The sequence below is a fragment of the Oryctolagus cuniculus genome, chromosome 17 (assembly GCF_964237555.1).
Source record: "Oryctolagus cuniculus chromosome 17, mOryCun1.1, whole genome shotgun sequence".
Taxonomy (NCBI): domain Eukaryota; kingdom Metazoa; phylum Chordata; class Mammalia; order Lagomorpha; family Leporidae; genus Oryctolagus; species Oryctolagus cuniculus.
In genome coordinates, this window is record NC_091448.1 from 27,097,687 (window position 1) to 27,122,493 (window position 24,807).

At 48.1% G+C, this 24,807-nt stretch overlaps 1 long non-coding RNA gene across 1 annotated transcript; it reads left to right on the top strand.

Annotated features, from left to right (window-relative positions):
* Nucleotides 1–4,014: 4,014 nt before the first annotated feature.
* On the top strand, nt 4,015–24,713 carry LOC127484389 (uncharacterized). The gene is made up of 3 exons (XR_007911312.2): nt 4,015–4,144; nt 23,007–23,095; nt 24,593–24,713. It is a non-coding gene; the product is annotated as an uncharacterized lncRNA (long non-coding RNA).
* The last annotated feature ends 94 nt before the right edge of the window (nt 24,714–24,807 follow it).

Genomic DNA, 24,807 nt, shown 5'->3' on the forward strand with positions numbered 1-24,807 from the left:
CTTTAATCATAATATAACCTTGCATTAGAGAAGGTCCTGCATTTCTTCAGAAAGACTGATACTGTATCAAGCATTTAAAAAGTATTATAAAAAACAGAAAGTTTAAAGAGATTGCAAAGGTGGGTAATGAAAAGTACCCTGGAGGTCTAAAGCTTTCAACCCACTTCTTGGAGGTAGTTTTTCAAGTGACAAAAAGTGGCTGTGCCCAGTGAATGGTGGGTCCCACTGTGGTGTGTAGGTCCTGCTGTAGTATGTCGAGGAGACAGCATAGGTCATATGTCAAGCAGTGTGGGCCTCCCTGTCACATGTCTGGCTGACAGTGCTAGATCCCACTGTAGTTGTCAAGCAGACAACATAGGTACTGCTGTAGTATATTTAGCAAACTGCAGGGTGTCTTGGTGTCTTCCAGAGCCTTCCTGCTCTGTTGGATGTGACCCAGAACTATCTGGTAAGTATGGGGTGTGTTGACATCCCAACAACTTTTTAATTTATATATTGAAATTTATTTGAAGTGGAGAGAGAACTCCTATCTGCTGATTCACTTTCCAAATGCTGGAAACAGCCATGCCTGGACCAGGCTAAAGCCAGGAGCCTGGAGCTCAATCCAGGCCTCCTTTGTGAGTGACAGGGACCTAGCGTGAGCATTTGCAGGAAGCTGGAATTGAGAGCAGAGCCAGGAGTTGAACCCAGGTACTTCGTAATGGGATGCGGGCATCCCAAGCACTGCGCTACTACTCGGTGGCTGCTACCTCCCGCCCAGCATCTTTTCCCTTTCCCTTTCCCTTTCCCTTTCCGTTCCTTCCTTCCTTCCGAGTTTAAAGGAGAGGCGGAGAGAAAGAGGTCTTCCATCCGCTGGTTCATTCTCCAGTTGGCTGCAACAGCTGGAGCCATGCTGATCTGAGGCCAGGAACCAGGAGCTTCTTCTGGGTCTCCCATGTGGGTGCAGGGGCCCAAGGACTTGGGCCATCTACTGCTTTCCCAGGCCATAGCAGAGAGCTGGATTGGAACTGGAACAGCCAAGACTGGAACTGGCGCCCATATGGCATGTAGTTGGCATGCTGGCACTGCAGGTTGTGGCTTTACCCACTATGCTATAGCGCTGGCACCATGCTATCATCTTTCTAAAAGGTTTCCTATTAAGATAGACTGTTGCTGTCTAATTATAGAGATACTTTCTCTGCCCTGTTTTTCAGCAAGATCCGTAGCAAATTGTATTACTGCTAAAACTTAAAATTCCTGTAGCCATTTGGCTTGTTAGTGCTGTTTCTCTTTCAAGTCGCTAGAGGGCAATGTTGGATTATGTGAGCAGCTGCAGGCCAGCTTTCTGTAGCCTGTTACCTTGTCTGGCTTCAGCTAAATCAGTTTGTTTCAGAAATGGACACCAGACCTTACTTATGCTTATTTTGCATATGGTTTCCAGTTCCCAGGAGTGTGAAGATTTACAGGAATTTGTCGTTCTGGAGAAAATGATGGGAGCAGTTTAAGTTTTAACTATACTTTGTTAAAATCTCTACATCATTTTTATATTCTGCTAGGAGCAGAGAATTTTCAGTTCTAACCCCCAGGGTAGACAGATGTGCTGTTTGTTCCACAGAGGGAGATGCTACCAATTCTATATTTGTCTTTTAATAGTATTTCCCTCTCAGTGGAAGGGACTGGAGTCAGTTTCTCATTGCCTCTCCATATAGTCAGTGCCAGCTAATGCTTCAAGGACGTGAGAGCCACGACAGGCACTCTGCACAATTCTGTATTTGCAGTTTCTCCGGGAGCACAAGTGTGGCCCTGACGCCTGGCTGGGGGACCATCTTGAGCTGTGAGGTGGTGTTTTGCCATCCAGAACCACGTGGGATGATCTAGGATCTACTTGGAATGATGGAGAAGTTGGAATCTTTGATGTGTCTTGTTTGTCTCTTCCCCATTGCTAGTAATACGCAGTGAATAATTATCAGCCATTCCATAGAACTTTGGTTGTCCTTCTTCCAGTGGAAGAAATCAAGGTCATGAAAGAAAGTTACTGGCTGGTGCCGCGGCTCACTAGGCTAATCCTCCGCCTGTGGCACCAGCACACCGGGTTCTAGTCCTGGTCGGGGCGCTGGATTCTGTCCCGGTTGCTCTTCCTGTCCAGCTCTGCTGTGGCCCAGGAGTGCAGTGGAGGATGGCCCAAGTCCTTGGGCCCTGCACCTGCATGGGAGACCAGGAGTAGCACCTGGCTCCTGGCTTCGGATCAGCGCAGTGCGCCGGTCGTAGCGGCCATTTGGGGGTGAACCAACGGAAGGAAGACCTTTCTCTCTGTCTCTCACTGTCCACTCTGCCTGTCCAAAAAAAAAAAAAAAAAAATTTACTAGTTCCTTGGGGAAAGCATTGCACTCCCTCTCCCAACTTACTGCCACATTCTTCACATGTATTTTAACATTTTTTTCCTGCTAGTATTTTTTTCAACTTTTGTCTCCAACATTTAGTTAATGCTTGTGCCATATAATAGATATATAACTGTGAGCTTTTAAAAGAATCTAGGGGATGACACTGTGGCACTGGCTTTCTGTATGGGAGCTTTGGTTTGAGTCCTGGCCTTTCCACATCCGACCCAGCTGCCTGCTACGTGTTGCCTGGGAAGGCAGCTAGTGGTGGCCCAAGTACTTCGACCCCTGTCACCCACATGGGAGACCAAGTTCCAGACTCCTGGCTTCAGTCTGGCCCAGCCCTGCAATTGTGGGCCATTTTGGAGGTAGGGGCATGAACCAGCCAATGGAATATCTCTGTCTTTCCCTCTCTGTCATTCTGCCTTTCAAATAAATTTTTAATCTGATTTGATTACAGATAGAACAAAGGTTACATATAGGTTAATGGCTAAGGGCACATTTTCTGAGTTCCAAATGAAGATCTGTGGGCTCACTGGAGACGTGGGAATTGTGTGCTGCTCTCAGATGTGAGAGACTGTCTTGCAGGTGGAATGTGTGAATGCAGAGATGATGGAACCTTTAGGTGTTTTCGTCGTTGACACAGCGGGCAGCTCAGAACACCTGCGGACTGAGACAGTTTGGGGTTAAGCTGTAGAGAGGAGCTGAAGAGTGAACGTGGAAGCCTAGGCACAGACGGACTGTGGGTAGCCAGAGACCAAACTCAAGCCCATTTATAAAACAGATGCTGAGTTGAAAATAGCCCGTGTCTGGGAAACACCTGTACTGTTTTCACCGGCCGGTAGGTGGCGCTCGCGTTCGTTCCCTCGTTCCTGGGGAAACGGCGTTCCCGCTCAAACCCTGGCGTCTTCTGTGGCCCTCAGGGCGGCGGATGTCGGGCGCGACTTCCCGGCGCTGCCGGAGAGGGAAGCGCTTAGTAGGCGCCGATGACCAGGCGGACTTGTGGCCGCCGGCGAAGGGAAACGGGAAGGCCTGGTACCTGGGGAGACCCGACACGGGGCGCAGCGCCTCGAGCTGAGGCTGAAGCGCGCGGGCCGCCGAGCGGGTGGCGCCTCTCCGCGAGGCCCGCGTCTCTGCATTCCTGTCTTCACCCCCGGTGCCTCCCGGCCTGGGTGCCCGCAAGGGCCGCAGAGTCTACTCAGACGTGTGGCCCGGGGCAGGCGCGGAGCCAGCACCTCCTGGGGCTTCCATGATGGTCGCTGTGCTGTCGACTCCAACAGCGGCTGGCCGGCGCTAGGCTCCGCGGGCCGGGCAGGGCGCAGCAGGCAGGGCCGCAGCCCTGGTTTTTTAAACCTGGAGACCCTCTGCTCCCTGATGGTGGAAGTGCCCTGCCAAGGTGACACGATTTGTTCCTGTCAGACCTGCACTTGGGAGCCGGGCCTTTTTTTTTTTTTTTTAAAGATTTATTTATTTGAAAGAGTGGACACAGAGGGGACAGAGAGAGACAGAGATCTTCCATCTATGGGTCCACTCTCCAAATGGCCGCAACGGTCAGGACTGGGCCAGGCAGAAGCCAGGAGCCAGGAGCTCCATCTGGGTCTCCACCACGTGGGTGGCAGGGGCCCAGGCCCTGAGGTCTCTGCTGCTGCTTTCCCACGTGCATCAGCAGGGAGCTGGATCAGCAGCGGGACTTGAACCAGTGTTCCAGTGTGGGATGTTGGCATTGCAAGCGCGGCTTAACCTGCTGCGCCACAGCGCTGGCCCTGGGGATCCAGGTGATGTGCACGGTAAAGCTTGTTCTACTCCAGTGCCCTTTGCTCTCCAGGCCTTTTGTGGGGCCCTCCTGGGGCTGCCTCTTAACCCCCAGAGAGTAAGAAAGGCCTGGAGTCTGGGCTCCAAATAGCCTCGTCTTTTCTCCTCGGCAAACAGAGGGCTGTGTTGGGCAGCCCCCAAACTTGCAGGAGCTCTCGGGTCTCTGGATGTCTCTCAGGGATAGGCTGGGCGTGGAGGGAGGGTACAGCGCCCTCTCCTGCCAGGTCCCCGAGCCTGTCCTATAGTGACAGTGTGCAGTCTACACCCTGGAATCTCCTTACCCCGCTCAGTCTACTCGGAGGTGGCCCTGAAGCCCCACGCCTGCTTTGCTTGTGAAGGAGCTGCTTCTAGGTAGCGCTTGGTGCAAGGTGTCCGGCGTGTAACAAATCTTCCCAGGCAGACGAATCAATCAATTCACAGGCTTTTATTGGGGTTCCGCTCCCAGGCATGGTTCACTGGTCCCAACAGATCAACAGAGCGGGGGCCGGAGAAGTCGCGCGTCAGAGATTGGGAGGGCTCCTTTTATAGATTCAGGACATGGGGGTTAAAGGTTGAGGCGGGTCTGATCCTCATTGGTTGTCCTTTAGGCACCTGCGGGGACCTTGACAAGGACTTTTCTTCCCCGAAAGTATAGGCCTTCCCTCCTTGCGGATCCCAAAGCTACCACTTGGTACCTGCTGTGTAGCATCCGTTGTCCAGATTTTGTTGTGGACAGGGCCTCTCTGTAGCCAGGCCTCTGGGAGGCACATCAGAGGCCCAGAACCCGGAGTCACTCTGGGTTTAATGGCAGCCTTCACTTGGGAAAAGCAAACTCTGCGCGGCTCAGTTTCTTTGCCTGGAGAAGAGGGACAACAGGAAAGGCCCTTTGGTTGGACTGATGGAGGCTTTAGAGGTGCACCTGTCTGTAAGGCACGTGGCCCCTGCCTGGCGCACAGAGCAAGCATTCAGTGAAAGCCAGTGCTTATTATTTGCTCATCTGATCCTTACTGCAGCGCTGGGACGCGGGCAGGGCAGGTGCTATTAACCCTTTTATGCCCCTGGGGAGACTGGGTTTCAGAAATGTTAAATGACTTGATCTGAGGTCGCAAAGCCGGTAAATGGCAGTCAGGACCCCAGGTAGCGGGGCTCTGCGTCCCGTGCTCTCGGAGCGGCCTCTGAAATGAATGCCGTTTCCCTTGGGGACCTTCCCAAGCGGCTCTTATGTCTGTGAATTCTCTCCCCTTCCAGCCGCTCCTCTGGTCAGAATCCCGCCTGGTGCTTGTCTCTAGAAACCTGAGAGTCAAACCTCTGTCTGTTGCTGTGAGTTCAGGATGCAGGGCCCTCTGGGGGACTCAGGAAGACGCTGCCATTTGCTGCAAGGCAGGCAGGGTGCGGCCCACGCGCGAGTGCTCGAGCCTTGACCGGGAGTCCCTCCAACTTGAAATGAAAACCTGTCATATGTTTATGCAACTGAAAAGAAATCCAGAATGATTTAATTTGATGACAGGTATCGTAAGATGTAAGAGAAGCTACTGAAAGGTGCCTAATGCATTTTTACACCACTGCACTGTGTACGAAGGATAACGTCTCGTGCAAGGCTGGAGCTGCTTGCTGGTTTGTTTTTTTTTTTTTTAATTTTTTTTAATAGAGTTAGTGAGAGAGAGAGAGAGACAGAAAGGTCTTTCCTTTGTTGGCTCACCCCCCAAATGGCCGCTATGGCCAGTGCTGCACCAATCCGAACCAGGAGCCAGGTGCTTCCTCCTGGTCTCCCAAGCGGGTGCAGGGGCCCAAGCACTTGGGCCATCCTCCACTGCCCTCCTGGGCCACAGCAGAGAGCTGGACCAGAAGAAGAGCAACCGGGGCTAGAACCTGGTGCCCATATAGGATGCCAGTGCCGCAGGCGGAGGATTAACCAAGTGAGCCTTGGCGCCGGCCCCAGAGCTGCTTGCTGTTATATGTTATCAAGGACATTTCATTTTGTTCAGTGAAGCATTGAGTTTCGTCTTCTCTGCCGTCTGATGGCGGCCGGTGGTCATCAGTGCTTCCTCACTCTCTCACCTCTGGTATACGCATTTCTGAAGTGAAGTTCTCTTTCATTGATTGGCTGGGGGACTCTTGGCACATAGCCGAGCCTCTCAGAGCCTCAGCTGTCACATCTGAATTGATTATAACTGTCTTACGGACAGGGGCAAAGGGTTCAAGGAGATGGTGTGTGTGAAGGGTGTTGCATAGCTGTCGCGGACAGTTGGTGGCTTGGTGGCCAGCCGGAGGTCACCTTCGAGACCTTGTGTGTCTGTAGCCCTTCAACTTAGCCATCATAGTTTCAGTCATGATGTCATCTGCTGCTGAACCTGTGAGGCACCCAGGCCCAGTGTTCATTAGAAAGGTATTCAGGTAGGGCCACATCACCTTACAAAACCTTTGTCAACTCTACATTGAAGTCTCTCATGTATTCTACCTTTTGTTTTTGTTTGTTTGTTTAAAGATTTATTTATTTATTTGAAAGGCAGAGTCACAGAGAGGTAGAGGCAGAGAAAGTTAGAGGAGAGATCTTCCATCCACTGGTTCACTCCCCAAGTGGCTGCAATGGCTGGAGCTTCTTCCAGGTCTCCCATGCAGGTGCAGGGCCCAAGCACTTGGGCCATCTTCTACTGCTTTTCCAGGCCACAGCAGAGAGCTGGATCAGAAGAGGAGCAGCTGGGACTAGAACTGGCGCCCTTATAGGATGCCTGTGCTTTAGGCCAGGCTGTTAACCCGCTGCACCATAGCGCCAGTCCCATGTACGCTACCTTTACTTAAGCATACCTTAAATTTTTTAACAGAAGAATCAGATACAAAACCCCACACATAACAAATGTGTGGCTTGCTGATTGGTTAGAAGGCAAAACCCACCCAAGTCAGAAAATAGCCCTTTTGTCACCTATCCCAGAACCCTGCCCCATGCACCGTTGGAATCCAATGCTGTCTCTTTTCCTATAAGTAACCTTTTAGAGTTTTCATTCCCTTGCTTTTTAAAGCTTTTCTTTTAAATCCAAATGTGCATCCTGTAGTGCAATAGTTTAGTATTACTCATTTAAAAATGTGATATTTTTGAGGAGTCAGTCTGTATATTCCTCCTCCATCTCTCTTTTTTCTTATCATTTCTGTTGAAGAATTCAAGCCGATCGACATGTGGAGTTTCCCAGTCTGAGTTTGCTGAAAGCATACCTCTGGTGTAGCTCAGCTTGGCCCTCAGGCCTTTGTATTTTCTACACATTGCCAGGTAGATCAGAGAATGGACCAGAACTCAGGTAAAGTCTCAGGCAAGACCATTGGTGGTGTTGGGCATGACTTCAGCAGGTGCATCATGGGCTCTCTTTTTACTGTGTTAGTGTCCATTTGTATTTAAGGTCACTGAGGGGTGCAGGATGGTGACATTCTACCTTTTCATTTTCACTTATTAGTTGGAATATTTTTAAAAAAGGGATACCTACCTTCATTTATCGTTTGGTTGCTCAGTAATACAGTTCATATGGGAAAGGCAGGACAAATGCTATATACTTCCCTTTTTTGTTTTTAAAGATTTATTTATTTGAAAGTCAGAGCTACAGAGCTAGGCAGAGAGAGAGATCTTCTGTCTGCTGGTTCACTCCCCAGATGGCTGCATTGGCTGGGGTTTGGCCAGGCTGAAGCCAGGAACCAGGAGCTTTATCTAGGTCTCCTATGTGGGTGCAGAGGCCCAAGCACTTGGGACATCCTCCACTGTTTTCCCAGGCCATTAGCTGGGAACTGGATTGGAAGTGGTGCAGCCAGGATTCGACCTGGCACTCACATGGGGTGCTGGCGCTGCAGGTGTCTGTTTCCCTGGCTGTGAAATCTCTTATCCCTGCTGAGGAATGACTTCTGGCAAAGGTGTTTTTTTGGTTTTGTTTTTAAAATAGCTTCCTTCCTTACTATATAGTACATTTTCTCACTATTTGGTATACTATTTGGCAAGATATTCTTGGCTCATATTGTATATTTCTCACTCTGGAATCACTGACTTCTTTGAATGAGAAATATATTTCTTTTTTTAACTTGTAAGTTTTTAATTTTTAAGATATTTATTTTTTATTTAGAGTTACAGAGAGAGGGAGAAACAGAGAGAGAGTGAGATCTTCCATCCACTGGTTCAGTCCCCAAAAAGCCACAATGGCCAGAACTGGGCCAATCTGAAGCCAGGAGCCAGGCTTTTTCCAGTTCTCTCACGTGGGTGCAGGGGCTCAAGCACTTGGGCCATCTTCTGCTGCTTTCCCAGGTACATTAAAAGGGAGCTGGATTGAAGTGGAGTGGCTGGTACTAGAACTGGCACCCACATGGAATGCTGATGTCACAGGTGGTGGCTTTATGTGCTATGTCACAGTACCAGCCCTGAGCAGTTGTATTCCAAGAGCATACTCTGGCTGCTGGTGATGTTGTTTATATTGATAATGGTCATTATTTCTAGACCTTTTCAGTAGACAGAACTGGGGGTGAGTCGGAGTGGAGATTTGTTGCATGATAACTGGATTTAAACTCTGTAGCTCATTCTCTCATCATGGGAGTATCTCAAATATTTTGTAAACTCCATTTTCTTTTATCATAAAACGTTGCTGGTAAAAGTCTGATAAGAATCTGTATTTCTTTCCCCAATTGAATCAACTGTTCCCATATTCTACATAACCAAAGAATTTTTTCCTTTCTTTAAGTCCAGTAATTTTACTAGCATGTTTTGGTGCTGGTCATTCTAGGTCAGTATCCTCAGGTATGAGGTCTGTTCTTTCCAGATGAAGAATCAAGAGTATTTTTTTTTTAAAGGTTATTTATTTATTTGAAAAGGGGAAAGAGAGAGAGAGACCTTCCTTCTGCCAGTTCACTCCTTAAAAGCGCACAGCAGCTGGCAGTGCTGGGTCAGGTTGGAGTCAAGAACGTAGAACTCCATCTGGGTTCTCGCACATGGGTAGCAGGGGCTCAAGTACTTGAGCCATCACCTGCTACCTCCCAGGTGCATTAGCAGGGAACTGAATTGGTAGTGGAGTAGCTGAAACATGAAACATAAACCAGACTCTCTAATATGGGAAGTGGGTGCCCACATGGTAGCTTAACCAGTTGTACCACAATGCCAGCCCCTCAAATCATTTTTTTCTGAGAAAACTTTCTCAAATTATAGTTTTTAAAATCTGTCCTACTGCCTTGTTTTATTTTTAAAGGACTTTATTATCTGTGTGTATGACCTTCTTCAATATTGTCGGTTTCTCTTGAATTCTTATCTCTTTCTTCAAATCTTTTTGTTAATTTTTTCCCCTGTGTTTCACTTTCTTTTTGTATTAGGAAACATGTTATGTTTATTTGATCTGTGTTTCTAATTTAATATTCATTTCTGAAACTTTTTTTTCTTTCATGTTCAATTGTTTCCTGAATTCTGTTATCTCAGTTTTGAGTTTTGGTAATTCTGGTATATAATATTCTTTTTTCCATTTCCTTTCCTTTTTGTTTTTATAATGTTGTTTTATGTACTATAGTTTTGAATTTGTTTTTGTTGAAAGAGAGGAGAGAAAGAGAAGTAGAGAAAGGGAGAGAGAGAGAGAGAGAGAGAGAGAGAGAGAGAGAGATAACGAGGGAGGGAGATCTTCCATTTGCTAGTTTATTCCCCAAATGCCTGCAACAACTAGGACTGGGCCAGGCCAAAGCCAGGAGCCTAAAACTCCATCCAGGTCTCATGTGGGTGGCAGGGACCTGAGTCCTTGAGCCGTCATCTGCTGTTTTTCAGGATGTACATTAGCAGAAAGCTGGGCCTTGAATCTAGACTCTGACATGGGATGGGGACATACCAAGAGGCATCCAAACCACTGTGGCAAACACCTAGCCCCTGTGTTGTGGCTTAATCTGGAACAGCTATAGTTTTATGGACATGTCTTTTTGGTGTGTAGTTTCTTTGGTGTGGGACGACTCCTGGAAGTGAGCCCCCATTTCCAACTGCAGACTCCTTATGGTCACCCAGTGCCAGAGAAGGCCAAACTCTTCCCTGATTTCAGCTGCTGTTTCCACGTTGGCTCCACACCTTGCAGTGAGTGTCTGTGGGCCAGGTCAGGCTTCGTGCCCAGATGCTGCCCCTGCCTTCCCTCCTCTCTGTCCTGTGCAGTGCTGAGCACCGGTGGCCGCTGCTGGTGGAAGTTTCCTGTTGGGACTCATGGTATTTTGACGTGGGTGTCTCGTTACAGGTTCTGATGGAAAGTTACTGTTTTTGTTTTGTTGTCTAGCTGTCTTTGTTTTTTTGTCTTTTCTTTTCTTTAGGAGTTGACAGTAGCATGAAATTATGATGCCACTGTTGTTGTCTTCGTGGAATCTTCTTTATAGTAATTAAAAAATTTTTATATTATTTACTGAAATTAGTCCTAATATATAAATATATACCAAATATAAAAAGAATTACATAATATAACATGTAATGTGAATATTTGCATATGTACATACAATTCCTTCTCCGAAACATAGCAAAAAGAAAACACTGGCTCCAAGTCCCTGATATATTAGCTGTGTTGTGTTCTCCCTCTAGTCCTTGTCCATCAGATTTATTGTTTCATGTCATGCTTCATTCATATTTTTCTTTTAAGATTTATTTTTATTTATTTGAAAGAGTTACAGATAGAGGTAGAGACGGAGAGGTCTTCCCTCCACTGGTTCACTCCCTAGATGGCCTCAATGGCTGGAGCTGCGCCGATCCGAAGCCAGGAGCCAGGAGGTTATTCTGGGTCTCCCACATGGGTGCAGGGGCCCAAGGACTTGGGCCATCTTCTATTGCTATCCCAGGCCGTAGCAGAGAGCTGGATCGGAAGAGGAGCAGCCGAGACTAGAACCGGGACCCATATGGGATGCCGGCGCTTCAGGCCAGGGCCTTAACCTGCTGTGCTACAGTGCTGGCCCCCATTCATATTTTATAATTGTTGTCCAGGTGTAATGTACGTGGCGAAGACATCATGTGGGACAGGAAGGCTCACAGTGAGGAGCCAGTCCCTGCTTCCCTCTCCCAGCCCTTGGTCCCCTCAGTTTCTTCTACTTGTTTCCATATCTCAAAGTTACGCATTCATCCTCTAGACATTTTCTGCGTACTTCTGTGACATTTCCGTGATGATTCAGTACTGGGCACAGCTTCCCCTCCCCTTCTCTCTCCTCCTCAATTCTCCCTATATAGTCATTGTCTAATTTTTAGTTAAACAGTGTTTCTGTTATTAGCTGTGTAAATATTATTAACTAGAAGAAGTGCAGTCATTCCTCCAGGAGAGATTGGTTGCAGGACCCCTGGGGGCGTAGTGTTTGCACATGGCCTTCACACATCCTTCTGCACTTGCTCATATACCTTCAGTCGTCTGTAGATTACTTGTGGTACCCTGTACATTGTGAATGTTATGTAAGGGGTTGTTACATGGTGGAGTTTGGGGAATAATGAGAAGGAAAGAAAGTCTATACCTGTTCAGTCCAAGTGCCTTGTTTTTTCTTGCCAAATTATTTCCACCTGTGGTTGGCTGAATCCATGGATACAGAAACTGTGGATTGATTGTTATATTCTGATTACATTTAACTTCCATATTGTCTTCCTTTTGATTTTGTTTTCCACCCACCCCCCTTCCCGCAGTGGAGCCAAAAAGTGAGGTGTCTGTTCTGCGGAGCGCTTCCTCTTGCTCCCATCTGAATCCCATTGTTCTCTTGGCTGCTACACCCTATCTCATGGTTCCCTCATCTCCCTTTTTCTTTGTTTAATTTTCTTTTTTCTAGCACATTCTCAAATAGCTTTCTAAAATGGGGTGCGTTGGAGGCATTTTTTTGTTAGGTTTTGTGTGTATGAAAACATCCAGTTGAATTTGACAAATAAATCCCTTAGAATTTCGAGACATTTCTGCTGAGAAATCTGATAATTCTTAGTTTCTGTTTACTTTCAGTGTAACTTTCTTTCCCTTTCTTTTGGAAACTTTCAGAATTCGTTCCTTTTCCCCAGCACTGCAGGTGTTTACAATGATGCGCCCGTGTGCGTCTCTTCTTCATCCCTTGTTCTGGGTTCTCAGAGCTTTACATGTGGAATCTTCACCTCCAGCAATGAACTTGAACTGCGTCATCAAGGAGTTCATCTCCGGTACTTCTTTTTCCTGAACTCCTAAGTGGGTTAGATTTTGCTCCCCTGAAATTGAAACACCTCTGTTTTTTCCTCCCATGTCTTCTTTCTTTCTGTGTTTTTATTCTGCTTTCTTGACTTTATCTTCTGACTTTTCCATTGAATTTTCATCTCTTATCACATTTTTTTAAATTCCCTTGAACTCTTTTTTTTTTTTAAACCTTATCCTTGTCCCATTTTCATAGTCTTTCCCCTATGTTGTGAGTATAACATCTTCTCTACTCTCTTTTAAGATAATGGTTACAGATTTTAAAATTAGAATACCACTTTTTCTTGGTTATCTTTTTTAATGTTAAGGACTTTTTAAAAAATATTTTTTATTTATTTGAAATACAGAGTTACAGAGAGAGGGAGAGACAGAGAAAGAGGTATTCCATCATCTGGCTGACTCCCCAGATGGCCTCAGTGACTGGAGCTGAGCTGATCCCAAACCAGGAGCCAGGAAGTAGGAGCTTCTTTCAGGTCTCCTACATGGGTGCAGGGGCCCAAGCACTTGGTCATCCACTACTGCTTTCCCAGGCGCATCAGCAGGGAGCTGGATCAGAAGTGGAGCAGCTGGGACTCGAGCCAGTGCCCATACGGATGTGGAGCTGCAGGCCAGGCTTTAACCTGCTGCACCACAATGCCACCCCGATGTTGGAGACTTGTTTCACGTTCCTCAGATAACCTGGTCCTTCTGATGGCAGGAGTGAGGTCAGATCCAGTTGCGGGAGCTCTGTGTGAGGGGCAGAGGGTGTCAGGTGACTGGTAGGCTGTGCATTGCGTGAGGGGGAAGTACCCTTGCTGGGCTGGAGGACAAAGCCAGAGTGAGATGGTCTTTTTTCCTGGGTGGCTTTGCCTTGACGGGTGTGGAGGATGTCTGGCCCACTCATTAGTGTTCTGTGAGGCAGGGGCTGGGGCCGGGTGGTGGCAAAGGAACAGGTGGAGGAGGGTCCACTCTTGCTAATAAAGTGAAAAACAAACTTTCAAAGATTCTCTCTGCCTTAGCCTTGAGTTGCACGTGTTCCTGTCTGACCCTGGAGTCTCTCCATCTCTTCTGGTCTACAGCAGAGCTTGGCTGTCCTGCTGCATCCGTTCTCACTCCTCTGGGCTGCCCAAACCAGCAGTTTTGTTGGAATCCCTTATTCTCAATATTCCCCTCTACCCCCATTCTCTCTTTGTGTATTGCTTTTTATTCCTTTACTATAAACCTAGCAAAAACTAAAAAGAGAGAGGAGATAACGCATGTGTTCAATTGACCCTCTCCACCTGGGAGCTCCTAGTATTTCATTTTAATGGATCAGTGCCACAAATTATTCACTGGAGGGTTGGGTAGGACTTTCTATCTGTCCCCTTTTGGGCAAGTATAAATATTTACTGTAGTCTATATAGGTGTATTAGTAAAAAAAAAAAAAAGGAGATTATATTTATTTGGCTAAGTTTAGTTCTTTAATGGAAGGGGTGCTGTGGTGTTACATTACACAGAAATCTGATTTACATTGTGCTGGATACTGAAATGAAACCCATAAAACAGATTTACTGCATTTGACTGCGCTTTGGGTTGCCTTATTATCTCTATATTTCTGGGTTAGTGAGTAAGCAAAGGCTTAGGGTGTCAAGGCTTCTTTGGAACATCATCCCTATGTTGATTTTCATGTGGGAGCTAGGTCTTGCCTCAGAATTGTGGTTCCCAGTCTCCAAGCTCCCCTTTCTTGCCTCTTTAATGCTCCGGTTATGTCTTGTACCCACTAGTCCCTAATGTATCTTGTGAATATAAGAAAGCCTGTAAAAGTCTTTAAAAACATCTTTTTTGTGTTTCTTGATGCTTTAAGAGACAAAAATAATTTTGCAGCAGTAGCTTCTCAGACTAAGAGAAGAGAGTGAACAAGACCAAATTTACTCAGAGAACAGCTACATCTATGCAGGTGTTCAGGCCTGGCCCTGACATCCAGTCATAGTTGCCGTTCCTGCTCTCCCCACCCTGAGACACAGCTCAGATGCACACCCCCGGGGGCAGTGTCACTTGCATCCACTTGCATCCTTGAAAAGTGCATTCCTGCTTTCTCTGACAGCTGATTCAATTCTAGTTCCCTAGGGTGCCTGGAAGTTGTTTGAGAGCCAGGTGAGTACCTAGACTCCAGATATCTCCTGAAATCCCACCAACTCCAAGGACACACCACACAGCTCCTGCTGCAGGCACACTGTGAGTGGCTCCATCAGATGACCACAGGCCCAACCACCATCTGTGTGGTGTGCCCCCTTGAATGCCATAGTAGCCTTCCAGCTGCCTCTCCTGGGGTCAGCTTTGATGCCCTCCCAGCTGGTTTCAGAGGCCTCATTGTGCTCCAAGCTTGCCATGTCCTTTGGACCATGCAGTGTTGGTAACAAACACTCCTTCATTGAGACTCATCAATGTGCCAGCTGAGACCCAGCTATGTAGACCTTGAATGACATAAATCTCCACAACTCAGTGAGTTTAGTATTATTGCAGATGAAGCCTCTGAGAAGTTAGGCAGTTTTTCTCAAGGTCACATTGTGAGTAAGTAGAAGAGCCAGGACTCAAACTTGGATATATTAGGAGATTCCAAAATCCATGTTCCTAATGATGTGATCATGCGAGTTCCCCGGGAAGAAGGAGATGGAAGATGGAGATTTGGGTGCAGGAGACTTATGACAGGTGTTCTTGGGATCAATGCCTGTGGAAGGTACAAGTCAGAAGCAGGGGGAGGAAGAAGCTGAGCACTGTTGAAGTCCAACCAAGAGCCCCCGTCAGGCTTGGGGGCTCTGGGGCTCGGATGGCCCTTTAGAACTGTACTGAGTTGGGGTACAGGAACAGGAAGAAACCTAAAAAATAACCGAGAGGGTAATTCTGTGCTCCCACTCCAGGGAAGCTTGTTAGTTCATTCATTTATTTGCTCATTCATTCATTCAATGTGCCCAAGTTTAGTGCTGGATGCTGAAGGGATGCAAAGTGAAACACAGATGGTGAATACATGAGCTACTGCAACACAGTTTTGCTTTTCTAAAATTTAATTCATTATTTGGTAGGCAGAAAGAGAGAGAGAGAATACATTCCCATTCACTGGTTCATTCCTCAAATGTCTACAACAGCAGGCTCTGAGCCAGGCCAAATCTAGGAGCTGGGAATCTAATCCAGGTCTGCCATGTGGCTAGGAGGAACCTAATTTCTGTAGCGTCACCATTGCCTCCCAGCATCTGCATCAGCAGGAAGCTGGAGTTGGAACTTAAACACCCAGGTACATCAATGTGCAGTGTGGGCGTCTGAAGCACCAGGCTGAATGCCTGCCTCCTAGAACATAGCGTAGGGGTGCTAAGATGGAGAGGTGTGCACAGGTTACCCTGGGAGAACGAACATGGGCCCTGCAGCCAGGGGGAAGAAGCCAGGATGCAGTGTCTCCCCACACTGGGGTACTTGGGCTTTACTGGGGAAGAGGGAGGAAGGGCATTTAAGACCCAGGGAAAAGACAGCCCCGCCCCGCTGCTGCCCCATGGGGGATTGTCTTTGTGGGTTTGGGCAGCCATAACCAAAGAATATACACTAGGTCACTTCCAAACAACAGACATTTACTTCTCACAGTTCTGGAAGTAGGAGGTCTGAGATCAGAGGGCTCTCACAGCTTCCAGTGAGGGCCTGCTTCTGGATTGCACACTGCTGTCCTCTTATATCTTCCCATGGCCACAGAAAGAGCTAGCGGGCTCTCCAGGGTCTGTTCTCTGGGGACTATGGCCATTCACAGGGGCTCCACCTTCGTGACCTAATTACTCCCCAAGAACCCTACTCCCTACTATCATCACCTTGGGGGTTAGCATTTCAACATGACTGCTTGGGGGACACAGACATTCAGTCCACAGCAGGTGCCTCGAGTTATGTGGGGTCAGAAACAAGGACCCTTGGACATGTGTGGCAGGATGGTGAGGCAAGGAGCAAACCCAAGTGACGTCCCCACATTCCCTATTTACCCTGGATGCTCTGCCCCCTCAATTTGCACCAAGAGGAAGGAGACCCACACTGAACACAACAGAGTAGAGAGGTGGCAAATTATTGCTGATGAGGTTCCAAAGCCACAGGAGCAGGTGTGAAAAGATTTGGGCAGATGTGCTAGGCTGAAAGCAATTTTTTTCCCTCACTCCATCCTGGACAGCTGAAGCTGTGGGGGTGTGGGGGATAGAAGGTGAGGAGAAGCTGGACTAGTGAGGGGTGTCTGGGAACAGTGGATGGTGGGGAAAACACATCAGTTAGTTCTTCAAACTCTTATCCTGCCACGGAAGAGTACAGGTATGCAGGCATAGAAAGAGTCAGTGGACTGCTGAATCAGGCACGAGTCCATGGTCAAGAGTCCAGGATAGGGACCTGACACCATAGGGCTGTGTGTCTCTGCTGGGCCAGTGGACCTCAGGTGGGCAGGGCATGGAGCCCAGGAGGTCTTGCTCTGCATCTGGGATCCGGGGTGAGGGTGAAGAGCTGAGGGTAGGAGCTCATGCCTGCAAGATGGGAGATTTTCCCATGGACAGGGAGGCAGAGTAGCAGCTGTGAGTGGTCTCACTTGCCTCTGGGAATAAGGGCAAGTGGTCAGAGGCAATGCCTGCCCATGAGCCAAAGCTGAAGTCCAAGCAGAGACAGACCCAGGCAGGCGTGGAAGGCTTTCTTCCCTGATCTTGGCCTTGCATGGAGCACATGGAAGGTGGAGCTGCAAGGACAAAGATGAAGGAAGGCAGAGTGAGGTTGAACTGTATCCCCTAAAATTCCTGTGTCAAAGCTCTAACCCTACATACCCCAGAACACAGGGCCCTTCCGGAAGCTCATTACACTAAGGTAAGGCTACATGGGCGAACCCTAATCCAATGTGACTGATGTCCTTAGTAGAAGAGAGAGGAGAACCCAGGAGACACAGAGGCAGAGCAGCAATCACAGGGACACACAGCCAGGGACACCATTTGCACACCTTGGAGGGAGGCCTCGGAAGAAACCTGCCCTGCCAACACCTTAATCTCAGACCGCCCATCCCCAGGTCTATGAGAAATCAAGTTCTGCTGCCCAAGCCACCCAGTCAGAGGCACTTCGTTGCCATTTAATTTCTTCTCTAAGGAGAGAGAGTGTGGACATGCATTCTACAAAGTCCTACTGTGTGCCTGCCAGGTCCAGGCGCCCTGCTGGCTGTTCCCCTCCCTTAAGGAACTCACTGACAAGTGACCCTTCGTAGAGGAATGTGTGGTCAGAAGGCCCTCCCTAGAAGACATGCTCACGGGGAAACCCAACAGCCAACAGGTGCTGTCTCATGGGCTTCTCACAGCCGGGAGAGGAGTTAGTAGCCCCTAAAGATTCAGATTTCGAGGACCAGATTGTTAAGTGCAGGGTCACAGGCAGAAGTGCAGGAATTTGGACACCGGCACCTAATTCTAAAGCCGCATCATCTCCAGTGCATCTCATCAACTCTTCCTGATGTCCCCGTCCAGCTCTGGCATGTTGGTCAGTGAAACAGACTTCTCTGGGCAGTCACAAGACCTGCTGGAGAGTATCTGATGTGTGGGTGAGGGGGGCTTTTGCTTCTGTTCCTTGAGAAGCAGGAGGTAGGAGCATGCCTCTCTAGAATAAGCTTTGGCTGTTTCCACGTCGGCAAGAATCGTTTTTCAGTGATTTTTAGAAGAAAATTTGTTTCTTTTCTTAAATGTATTTGAGAGAGAGAGAGAGAGAGAGAGAGAGAGAATCTTTCATTGGCTGGTCTACTTCCCAAATGCCTGCAATACCCAGGGTTGAGAGACTGAAGCCAGGAGTTTCAAGGACCCAAGCACTTGAGCCCTCGCCTGCTGCCTCCCAGGGTGCATGGTAACAGGAAGCTGGATTGGAAGTGAAGATGGGGCTTGAATCCAGGCGCTCGGACATGGGACGGGGACGGCACAAACAGCTGCTTGATTGTTGTGCCACAATGCCTGCCCCAGGTTCTGGGAATTTTGGAGACCCCACTTGGAGTCCATTCTCCTGCTTTCAGGAAGTGCAGGGGTCCTCTTTTCTTTCTTTCTTTTTTAGAGACTGTATATATATATATATATATATATATATATAGAGAGAGAGAGAGAGAGAGAGAGAGAGAGAGAGAGAGAGAGAAGCCTTTCATCCACTAGTTCACTCCCCAGATGGCTGCAAGGGGGTCAGGGCTGAGCAGGGCTGAAGCCAGGAGCCAGGAGCTTCATCAGGGTCTCTCATGTGGGTGGCAGGGGCACAAACATTTGGGCCATCTTCCAGTGCTTTTCTCAAGCCATTAGCAGGGAGCTGTCAGAAGTGGAATAGATGGGACATGAACTGGTGCCCACATGGGATGTTGGTGTCACAGGCGGTGGTTTAACCCACTGCCCCACAATGCTGGGCCCGAGGCTCCTCATCTCTTCCTGGGGCCTACTGCTCACTTTTTCCTTCCATGATGGTAAGAGTGGCTCCCCCACCCCCATCCAGCCTGGGGGGACACACTGAGCCTGGTACAGGAGGCTCTGAACTGTAGGGCTTGTGATTGGTAGGACTTGGGGAGCTTGCAAGCATGGGAGGAGGGAGGGTGGCTCGCGTAACTGCCACTGGCATGTGCTGCTGCTGCAAATCCCCTCAAGGAGATCCTTGTCTCTAATGGGGCATGCTCCCCGGGAGGCAGCATCCAGCTTCCCAAAGCCGCTGTGGCTTCATCTGTCTCTCCCCGATGGTGAATAGGAGCTGAGAGTCAGCTCACAGGGGCCAGGCCGTCTCCAGTCATGAGGGCGAGGGCTGGTTTTCTGTGCTCACACGCCATTGCGTGACTAGTGGCTCCAGGGGAAGATGAAGTAAAAAGAGAAAGGAGAAATGAACAAAAACACAGGAAGGAAGATAATTAGTAAGCAGGGGAGAGTGATAGAGCCAGCACCAGGAGCACTCAACAGCCATTCTGGATTCTTCTGGAACTTTACTTTCCACGCATCACTTCATTGAATTCTCACCAAGGCCCTCTCATTGTCTCCATTGCAGAGAGAAGAGAGAGAGAGAGAGAGAGAGAGAGAGAGAGAGAGAGAGAGAGAGAGAGAAAGAGAGAGAGAAATGCTACCCAGACTGTGAAAAAGCAATGTTTATGTTCTTTCTACTGCTGCAACCTTGCCCTCAGGCTGGGTTCTCTCACCGCCTGTCTGTGTAGTGTGCCTTAACACTGCTTGATAGTTTAAAAAATCAAAATAATAATCATACTCAGGACATGCAAAAATTATAAGGAAATTCAAATGTGTAGGTCTGTAAATGAACTTCTGTTGGAACACAGATCTGCTCATTGACTTACAGATTAGCTGTGACTGCTTTTACCCTCCCATAGGAATGGAGGGGTCAGAGACCGTGTGGCCAGCAGAACCTGAGCTAGTTACTGTCTGGACTTTGGCAAGACAACTTTGCCAAGCCCTTTCACACTGCATTCCTGGTTATCTTGAAAGACAGCAGAAAAGACGTGTCAAGTTCAGATGCTGACGCACGCTTTGTTGATGGCCCGCTGATGTAAGTAAACACAATTTTAAAGGCATCACTGTTCTGTCACTAGCCAGGAGGGGCCCTGCCGGGTTTAAGGATTTATAAGCATCATTAAATATTGCGCTAGATGTTATTCAGCCACTCCAGTGATTTGCCTTGAAGGTTCTTATTGTTTTTGAGTAAATACTAAGGATGCTTTTAGAAAAGTTATTTTTTTAGAAATAATTATTTATTTATTTGCAAGTCAGAGTTATATAGAGAGAAGAAAGACAAAGAAAGAGAGAGAGAGAGAGAGAGAGAGAGAGAGAGAATCAGTTTTTGGTTTACTCCCAAAATACTAGGGCCAGGCTGAAGCTGGAAACCAAGAGCTCAAGTCAGGTCTCCCATGTGGGTGGCTGGAACCAAATCACATGAGCCACCACTGCTGCCTCTCGGGGTCTGCACTAGCAGGAAGCTGGAGTCAGGAGCTGGAGTTGGGTAGTAGCCCCAGTGTGGGACGTGGACATCTTAACAGGCGTCTTAACTACCAGGCTTTGCAAACACCTGGCTTAGGGATGGGGTTTTGAATGTAGCTTAGAGTTTGTCCCTTGATTATTACATGTGAATGATTATTACAAAAAAGTTTACTTTCCCCAAATTGGCTCAGCTTGAGGTTCGAGGCTGCCTAATTTCTCCATGATAGTGCAACACCTTATGTTTGTCCATTTCAGGCACAGGAAGAAAGAAAAGAACAAAAGAAGACAGTGCATGTAGGCTGTTAATGGGTCACTGGTTTTACCACAGCACACTCTTAAAAGAACAAGCACGAGTGAGCTGTCTCACTTCCCAGTCTGAGAATGTTTTATTCCTCTGTGATGAAAATTCTCTGACATGACAGGAAAACACTCTGCGAGAGGCAGAAGGGGAAGGTTCTTTCTCTGTTTTCCACCGTGACTCCTTTTGATTCAAAAAAGTCCTCCCATCTTCAACATCTTCTCCTACTCATGGTCCTCAGGAAGGTTGCAGGCTGATGTGCGTTGTCTCATGCCCCCTTCAAGCTTCTCCAGTTCTTTGAACCTCCTGGACCTCTCGCTAAATCTTCCTTCTCACTGCTGCCATCATCTCTCACACAGTACCTGCCTTATCTCAGGTTTATGTCTTTATTGGGTGGCTATCTGCTTAACTAGAACTTAATCTGTATCTCCCACATGGGTGGTAGGGACCCAAGCCATCTCCTGTTGCCTTCCCAGATGCACATTAGCAGGAAGATGGAATGGAAAGGAAAGTTGGGACTCAAACCCCGGCACTCTGATAGGGGATGTAGGCGTCCCAAGTGGCACCTTAACCACTGGGCCAAATACCTGTCCAGGGCGCTCAGCAGAATGCATCACTACCTTCTCTTTCAAATGATAGCAAAGGATGACAGTGTCCATCAGGTCCCCAGGACATCTTTGGCCAACCAAAGTGTCTCTTTGAATGGTGGACAGGGGAGACAGGTTTAGAGAAGGTGGATGTGGGGATTGAAACTTTAAATTGAACCCAAAGAACCACTTGTGCATGGTACCTGGTGATTGCCTCAACCCCATTTAGACCTCATAATACCCCTGGAGGGTGGAAGTTATTTGCTGCTTACAGGGGAAAGGGACCAAACCCAGATTAACCTCTGATACTACTATTTCAGTTTATGGCTAAGTGGGGACTCGAGTTTGGTCTTCTCTCCAGAACCTGGTAAATATTCTTTCAGGAGAAGATTTACCAGTCCTTGTGATGACTTCCCAGAAAAAAATCCAAACATTTTCATTCCTGCTTTCTGGCCATCTGGAGCTGTGTGGGGGAATGATCACATTCACATACATTTATGCTCAAAAAATGAAAGAGAATAAATTGCCAAACAGAGCTGGTGTTGTGGCACAGTGGGTTAAGTCACTGCTTGTGATGCCACAAGTGTCGATTTGAGTCTGGCTGCTCCACTTTCAATCCAGCTCCCTGCTAAGGCACCTGGGAAAGCAACAGAAGATGGCCTAAGTACTTGGGCCCTTGACAACCACATGGGAGACTTGGATGGAGTTCTAGGCTCTTGGCTTCAGTCTGACCCAGCCACAGCCATTGCAGCCATCTGGGGAGTGAAAGAGTAGATGGAAGATCTCTCTGTCTTTCTCTCCCTCTCTCCATGTCACGCTGCCTTTCAAATCAATAAAATAAAGATCATAAAAAAAGCCCACCCAAATAGGTGCACTCATGCTCTCTATCATAGGGCTTTTAATAACCCTCTTAGAAATGTCTTAATCATGGAAGCCTGGCCTGCAGGGCAGAGGAAAGAGCTAGAGTGGGGAACAGACCCTGACCCCTGAGCATGCAAGGATGAAAGCCAAGTTCAGGCATCAGATGCAGGCACACAGTGTGCAGCTGGGAGGGGGCTGCTGGCAAGGCATGCACAGCTGCTAGAAACAGTACAGAGTGGATGTTGAAACCAAGGGCACAGCCCAGCTGAGGGCCCGAGACAGACTGTGGGTCAGGGTGGACCACCAGGGCGTGTGGAAGGGAAGGCCTACCTCCACACCGGGGCAGGAGTCATGCCTGCTTGTTTTTGTTTGTTTGTTTTAACAAGGGAGTCTAGGATGGAACCTGACAGTTTCTGGAACAGAGAGGATGTGGGATTTGGTGATGTGGTTCTTGTCAGCTCGTTGGGTAGGTGGGGATGGTATAAGAGACTGGTGTGGATGCAGGAGAAGATCTGAGGCCAGTGCTTCTTTGTGACACTCATAGCATTGGACCCTGTGACACAGTAGGTGGTAAGTTCAATGAGCCATCCAGTTCCCCAGACCCAATGCCAAGAGTCGGCCTTGCCACCTTCTGCTTTCACTCTCTGGTTGCTATGTCTGTCAGTGACCAGCTCACCTGGCTTTGTACTCTGTCCTTTGTGCCCTACCCTGGAGCCACCACTGTAAGGCCAACATAAGGTCACCTGTCTCCTAGAGCCCTTCAAGGAGCACACCCTTCCCCCACTGCCACCACTCTCACCCAACCTGTTCTCCAGGCATCTTTATAAGATGTCATGTCCCCAAGCCCTCATGCCCACCTGTTCTTCAGGTCTCATCTCAAGCATCATTGTCTGAAATCAGGTCAGGTCTTTCTGTTATTTGTTCTGACAGCATCACGTCTTCTTCTTTCCAAGCCCTTAATATAGTTTTTAATTATACTTTTTTTTGCATGTGATTAATAGAGTAATTCCCTTCTCTTCCCCTAGACTTTAAATTCTACAAGGAGAAGGACAGTGTCTATTTTTTGCTCATTCATGAGCATGTTTCCCAAGCAACCAGTACAGCCTATAATTTGGTAGGTGCCAAATGAATAAATAAATAAACACATTTTAGTGGATCTAGAAAGTAATGGGTAAATGGATGGATGATGTGACAGGAGGAACCACTCACTGCTGTGTGGGGAGCAGAGAGAAGAGAGGACAAACAGAACACCAGGCTGAGACCTCTTGCCTCCTGCCAGAGCGTTTTTGAAACACTTGCTTAGAAATATGTTTCATTTTTATTCTAAGATGCTTCCCTAAATGGATGTGGTGAGCTACAACGGGAATCACATAATGGAATCTTATTTCTAAAAAAAGCAAATTGGTTCCTATTTAGGCAAAAAATAAACAAGCTAGAAATTTGTGACTCTCTTAGATTTAGAGGAGGGGAGGAAGGAGCTGGAAAGGCAAGTGTTTGGTTGGATTTGCACTGCCAGATGTGATTTTCCTTTGGCCACTTGGTGCTTGGGTGATTTTGGATTTTGGCCTCAGACCAAAGGCCTTTGCCTCTGGGGCTACCTGCTTCCTCCAGACACCATGCCTGCGGTTGGCTCCATTTTACTGATGAGACCACTGAAGTTAACTTGGCTCCACTTTACTGATGGGACCACTGAAGTTAAGTGAGCTCAGATAATCAGTCCAGAGGCAGCAAATTGCCCTGCCTTCCTTCCTTCAGCCAGTGCATATGTCACGCTGTGTCACTGACAGGTCTTCTTAGCTGTGCCTCAAACCCATCCTGACTCACCATGGAGGACTGAGATAAACACGTGTCCCCCACACCTCTTCTGTGTGTTGGTGCCTGGCAACCAGTCTGGCCCCTAATTCCTGCCTTTACTTCCCAAATCTTTGCTTTGGGAGCAGGGTGGGAAGGGGTGGGGTGATGAGGATGAAGAGCTGGGGGAGAGAGGCAGAGCTGTATCAGTGTGCACTGATGCTGGACAGATCGCAGGCTATAGATCCCCTTTCTTAGAATATTTATTTGAAAGGCAGAATGTTAGAGAGGGAGGGAGGGAGGGAGAGAGGGAGAGACAGACAGACAGACAGACAGACCTTCTATCTGCTGGTTCACTCCCCCAGGTACCTACAAGAGCCATAAGTGGGCCAGGCTGAAGTCAGGAGCCCGGGACTCCATCTAGGACTTGCTTGTGGGTATCAGGAACCCAATTTCCCAGGCCATTATCTGCTGTGTTAGCAGAAAGCTGTATCAGAAGTGTGGAGTTGTCAGAACCAGGCCCTCTGATACAGGGTGTGGGTATCCCGAGTGGCGTCTTAACCAACTTACCCAGCTGTGCTGACATGCCTGCCCCCCAGCTATGGATTCAGATGTACATCAGTTCAGATCATGACTGATGTTGCAGCAATTTACTAACCCCATCCAAGCTGTTGCTTTCTCATGTGTGAAATGAGTCTAGTGAGACACACCGGGCAGGACCCTGTGTGTTCGGGCTTGGATGTATAAGGCAACAGCACACTGTTTACAGTTATGACCCACTGCTCTTTCTTCCTTCCCTGTCACCCTGTCTCTCCTCTAGGAAGTGGCACAGTGCAGAGCACAGCACAGCACAATTTGCATCTGGACCAGCCTGCGTGAGATCCCGGATTGGCCATGGACTAGCTGTGTGGCTGCAGCAAGTAGAACAACCTCTCAAAGCTTCTCACTGGCCCACCTAGCAAGTGGAGTGTCACACACACAGTAATGCATACTCGGTGCCTGGTGCAGCGTAGGGGGTGGATTCCTCGCCTGCAA